The following is a 6,281-nucleotide window of genomic DNA, read 5'->3' as shown; positions in this document are numbered from 1 at the left end:
AACTTCCACACTTCGAGCAGGTGCTGTGAATATTTTGATAGAAAAATCAATTGCCTTATTGGTATCGTCCCGGCATAACACAGGCTCTTGGGACCTTCTGCACTTGTCTCAAAACAAAAGAAGATGTACAATAAAAAAGCGCTGTAAACTATCTGTTCTTAAATATAAATATACATCATTTGATATTCTTCGTTTATTCATCCATTATATTTATTCTACCAAAATTATAATTTTTTAATTATATTCGTTACTAATTCAAGGATAGTGTAAGTCTCTCTCCCATAATATTAAAAATTAAAAAATGTGTATATATATTAGCTGGTGGCTTCACTAGCGTGGAGTTCAACTTGTCACAAAAAATACTACTACTGGGGACGAATGTATACTATCCATAATATACATTTATTCCTACATATTTCAAGATGAATATGATAAAATAATCAAATCTGTCTGTTTGTTCCGGCTAATCTTTGGAACGGCTGGACCGATTTTGACGGGACTTTCACTGATAGCTGATGCAATAAGGAGTAACTTAGGCTACTTATATTTTAGAATTGTATATTAAATAAAAATTAAGTTACGCTGCAATGTCCAAATACTGTCCAGTACCGCGCGCAACCCTCACGCTGCCGTCACCTCGGGTTCCTCCCACCAACGAATTAATATCACAAAAGCTGTCTAATTAATAAGTTAAAGTAAAATCTGCGAACTAAGCAATAATGTTTTTGTTAAATTCAAACGCGCACGAAGTCGCGGGCACGTCTAGTTGAAAATATAATTGCATTAAATAACTTCTATGTTTCACATATGCAGGACGTCTTGTAACGCGTTTTTTATAAGGATAAGTTTCTTTAATATTACAGGAAGTTGGACATTTTTTCTTAATAAAAGCTTAAATAAAAAAAATCCAGCTATTTCATAATATAATTAAAATAGTTTCGAAGTTCACGATAAGTGAATAATTTAAGGATATTCAGAATTAATTTGCAAAGAAGACGAAGTCGGACGAAGAATTAAATTCATAAAAGTTTTTTAATAAAAGTCACAACCGACAGGTGGTCTGAGATTTATTGGGTTTCCGAAATCACCGGAAGCCTGTGTTGACTACCGTATTTGAATATGGTACCTCCGTGTCAAAAACTTGGTCAAAATTGATAAATTCGACCAATTTAACCTTCAAACAAAACTCCTTTATTAAACGTTAAAATCACCTTTCTTCTTCGTAACTTTTGAATTATTATTTATGGAAGACAAAGGAAGACATTATTAATATACCGTATTTATTATCATAGACAGAACTTATGACAGACGACGTTAGTTAACATCATAGACCATATACATAGCAATGTAAGGAATATAAAACTACCGAAAATTACTTAAGAACTTGTATTAGTTCGCTATTTATACGAAAACTAGGAAAAAATAGGTACAGTTGAAAGAAATATTTCCATTATTACTATAAAAACAACGAAGTATGAATCAATACGATACGTTATGTACTGTCTGTCTGTTGGTCTAGAAGCTAGACATAAAGCCGCAGATCCTGAAGTTTTCGTTAGTTTGGACTACAAAATATCCTATTTAGCTAGTTTATCTTGAGGCTGAAATCGGTATACATCGTAACCATCATCATTATTCGTTTTTAAGTTAGTCATAGTATGACTGTGTCACGTTGGAAGATCGGCAGTACTACTTACTTACTTACCCTGCATGTTTGTTTTTTTTTAAACAACATTATTGTTGTTATAAGCATGTACCCTTCAACGCCATATCAAGCAACAAACAGGCAATCTAACACTCAATTTTTTTTTCAAATCGTACCTGTTCTTTTGATTAGCACGTTCAACCAAACAAACAAACTCTTCAGCTTTATAATTTAAGTACATATATTTTAAGTATTTCTTATGTATCTCGTTAGCTTTCTATTAAATAAATAAAAAAACCTTTTGTTATACATTATGTAGGTATACGTCTCTCGCAAATCTTCTACATCAACTATGCCAAATATCAAACTCCGTTCGGCATTTGCGTAACGAGGGGTAAAAACTTTTTTCTTCATATAAAAACGATAATGAGCAGTAAAGTCAGTTGTAACTGTTGTCATATTTAATAGATTGAAGAAATCAATGCGAAGACAACTATTAATTTCTTAAGTAGCATCTGCTACTTAAACCTGGATGTGCTATGTAGTAGCATGCTTTTGTGCTATAAAGATTTTATATTTCATACTTGATGTTTGAGAATTTTCGTTCGGATTCACTTTACGTTTGTTCGTGGTTAACGGAACTATATGCCTATTAGAATGACGTATAAACATCGTTGGGGTTTTAGTTTTTGAGTTGTTCGAGTTTTAGCGCTGTACTAAAAGCGTTGCATCGAAAATTTGGTACCATTGCTACGGGAACGTAAATTTCTAGTCGGATTTACGTGAAATATATTATAAGGTATTTACACGATCCAATTATAGGTTAATCTGTATATATTATTAATCTGGATATTTAGGCCAGTCTAAGGAATTACTGGTTCACATTAAATAATTTTGGTGTTAGGTAATACATTTTTTGAGTTATCTTTTCGTTACAGCTCTAACGAATGGAGAAAGCACAAACGTCAACCAATATATAAACTACGCAAAACGTCGGGTCGCACATAGTTATGAAGACTAATAGAGTTAGTTTGAAATTGACATATTATAATATGTCATCTATCAAGCGGCCTATTCTATATTCAAAAGCAAAAAAGTATATCAATATAATTTATGTTGGTACAACAAAAAAAAAAAAAATATTTGAAAAGAGAATCAAATATTTGTTCTCGTTTTATAGAACAAAAAAATATTTCCCCCATTTAATGACTGGCGGAAAAGTTTAATTCCTGTCCGTAAGATGACTCGCAAATCGATCGAATCACTTATGTATTCCGACCGTGACGCACGATCATCGCTTTATTATACGATACCTCTGATACATTCTGAATATCTGATGAATGTTTCGTTTCAATTAAACTCATTCGAAATATTTATTAATAATGTTTTATTTACTGTCAATTTTTTGGCTTATTATTTTTGGTAACGAAATTAGCTGCACAGCCCAGAATATATCAATGAATATTTGGAACGATTTGAAATTCTAATAAAACAGTCTTGTAATGTTACACAACTGTTATTATATATACACATAATATTTTTTGAAGAATTAAATCAGACATGAGATTATAAGAAAAAAACCGGAGTACGAGAAATAGTTTGCCAACAGAAGGGGTATTTGTCGAAAGACCGATGACCGTTGAATCAGACGAGCCCAAAAGTGGAGACCGCGGATCGACAAATACTGTGTAGGGCACCCTCCAGCCAGGGCGGTCGATGACCTATAGGTGGTAGGATCCCAACGGACATGTGAGGTGAAAGTCTGAGAGCTTTGAAATCTTGGGCTGGAGAGGAATTTTTCAGCAAAAAATCTGTGATTACCAAAAAGAAAATAAAATTTATATGCTATGTAACACTTATTAATATAATCGTGTTATGGAGATTCGACTCTTTTCAGATTGAACACGTTATAGATTTTTAATTCTCTATCTCGTATTGTTTTATTAATATATTGAATATCTGTACCAATAATTTACTAGAAAATTCTAAAAGAGCATGATGATTATGATACACCTTGATTACATATGCATATAAATAATTGAGTGAATGAATGAAGATGTGTTCTTCTCCGATACATTCTTTGAATGATTACATTTACGAGGACCTTTATTAATGACACTAAAATTAACACACGTGACGAGCGACGTCATTACGTTTTAATGCAGCCGTAAAACACTTGAATATGACGATTGTCTATAAAACGTTTTAAAATCCGGTTTTATCCGGTATAAACGAGTTAATTGCGCGTATCCGGATTGAGGGTTATAACTTTTTTGCGTGGGTATATTTTAGGATATTTATTTTAGCTTTCTGATTTTTGTGAATAAATCAATTTGTATGTGTATCGTCGCTGCGCCATTCATTTTTTTTGATTGATACGACTTGAAAATTGGTTACTATTTTATATTGATTTATTTTAACGACTGCTTTTGAAATATTTGTTTGGATGTTTATTTTTTACATTGTTTTTTGTATTGATTATCACATTGCATGTGCTGAACCGAGATGAACCCTGTGAGAAACGAAATCCTGTCACTTGTATGTCTGACCTGCAGCGCAGTATCAGCGCTTTAAATTTTCTTTTTAAGAGACCAGGTCTTTTCCTAGTCGTGGAACGATAATTATAGACTGAGAGATCCCTCAGCCACAGCTTTAAATGATAAATTTCAGCAATTAAACTTAAATATTAAATTACTTTCAGCTCTATTATTAATAATGTTTATACATACGTGAATAATGTAGTTTTGTTTTTCACTGTTTGTTTTTAGTGGAATAAAACCGATCCTGAACTCCCATTTATAAATGTATATATTTTCCGTCAAACCGTATTTATGCGTGTCTACAAAATATTTAAAATTATTGCGTAAATAGCGCAATGATTTACGGGCCGCCTAGCGATGTTAATAGTCGCAAGTTCGATTCTGACCCCAAGGGCTATTGTCGTCCCCACTCCGAACGCATCACAAGATAAGCTTAAAAGGAGGGGTGAATAAGAATATTAGTAATTCCTGAATTCATTTGGGGCATTGCCATTATTCTGTTTAAAAAAAAAACATCTGAGCATTCCCGAAGTCGCTAATATAGAACGTGTTCCTGTAACTCCTATAGACCAACTAAAGACAAGTTCGTTTTGAAATATTAAAGTATCGCTTTTAATAAAAACAAACAAACGCCGTTGATGAAGGCAAACTTTTCATTTCGCTTAATTACTAAAGTCTCAGATTTTACTTCGCAACGTTATTTTACTATGAAGTAAATATTAAACATTTTCCTAACTAATATTTTTGATGTTCTTATTAAGTTTGCATTTGCAATTAACTCATACTGAATAAATCAATTGTACTTGGGCTCGTCCAGTGGTGGAAATTCAACAGTAGTTCGACTATACTAGTACTATAAATGCGACAGCAATTCTGTCTGTGTGTGTCTGTCTGTCTGTTGCTTGCGACAGCCAAACACAAACACTGAAGCGAATTCCTAGGGAATTCCAAGAAAATTATTGGCTATTTTTTATGCCCAACACCACGACCAACCTCGAAAACGCGAGCGAAGCCGGAGGTGACAACTAGTAATTTATAAAGATTAAACTGGATATCTTTCTATACTTTCATTTTCCAGTTATGGGAAAAGTTTTCGAAACCTCGTAGGTAGGACAGCAAAAAACTCAAACGAATCGTAAAAAATGATTAATTGCGTTTTGATATATATGTTTGAATACATTAACAGCCTGTAAATTTCCCACTGCTGGGCTAAGGCCTCCTCTCCTTTTGAGGAGAAGGTTTGGAGTATATTCCACCACGCTGCTCCAATGCGGTTTGGTGGTATATATTCAGAATTTCGTTGAAATTAGATACATGCAGGTTTCCTCACGATGTTTTCCTTCACCGCCGAGCACGAGATGAATTATAAACACAAATTAAGCACCTGAAATTTAGTGGTGCTTGCCTGGGTGTGAACCCGAAATCATCGGTTAAGAGGCACGCGTTCTAACCACTGGGCAATCTCGGCTCACTGGGCCATCTCGGCTCTATATCGGCACTATCTTTGAATACAAATTATAATTTGACGGTATTTAAGATTGGCAGTATGAACGTAAAAAAATATTTGTAAAACGTAATAAATAAAGTTATCTTTCTGCCCGATACCCAAAAAAAGGGTTCCCAAGTTTTCTTTTCACATATTAATATAAAGCTAATCGGTTTGAAATGAAATTTTATTGAACAACTATTATAAATTTTTGAATAAATCTTTATGAAAACAAGCCTTAATAGTCTTAAGTACCATATACTTACGACTATAAATAAGCATGCTTTTGTGCTACTTTTGTGCTACTAAAAAGCGCAAAAATAATATGTATTATGCAATACTAAATATTTAATGGTTATTTGTTTTTTTCTTTATGTTTGAGTAATACTTACTACGCAATACAGCAAATATAGTAATTGCTATATTTGCTCCATATATCTTAGAGTCTTAGCGCTTCATCCGACGTTGACAAATAGGACATCGTTATGTCCATAGATAATGATATCAACATATATTTTTTAATTATTATTAATTAATAAATAGCGTGGAGAAATTTTACACCACTGAATTTTGCATGTGCTTGTTTTGTGTTTAAAATTTATCTCGTGCT

Source organism: Vanessa atalanta, chromosome 22 (assembly GCF_905147765.1).
Source record: "Vanessa atalanta chromosome 22, ilVanAtal1.2, whole genome shotgun sequence".
In the NCBI taxonomy this organism is placed as follows: domain Eukaryota; kingdom Metazoa; phylum Arthropoda; class Insecta; order Lepidoptera; family Nymphalidae; genus Vanessa; species Vanessa atalanta.
This window is presented reverse-complemented; position numbering follows the sequence as displayed.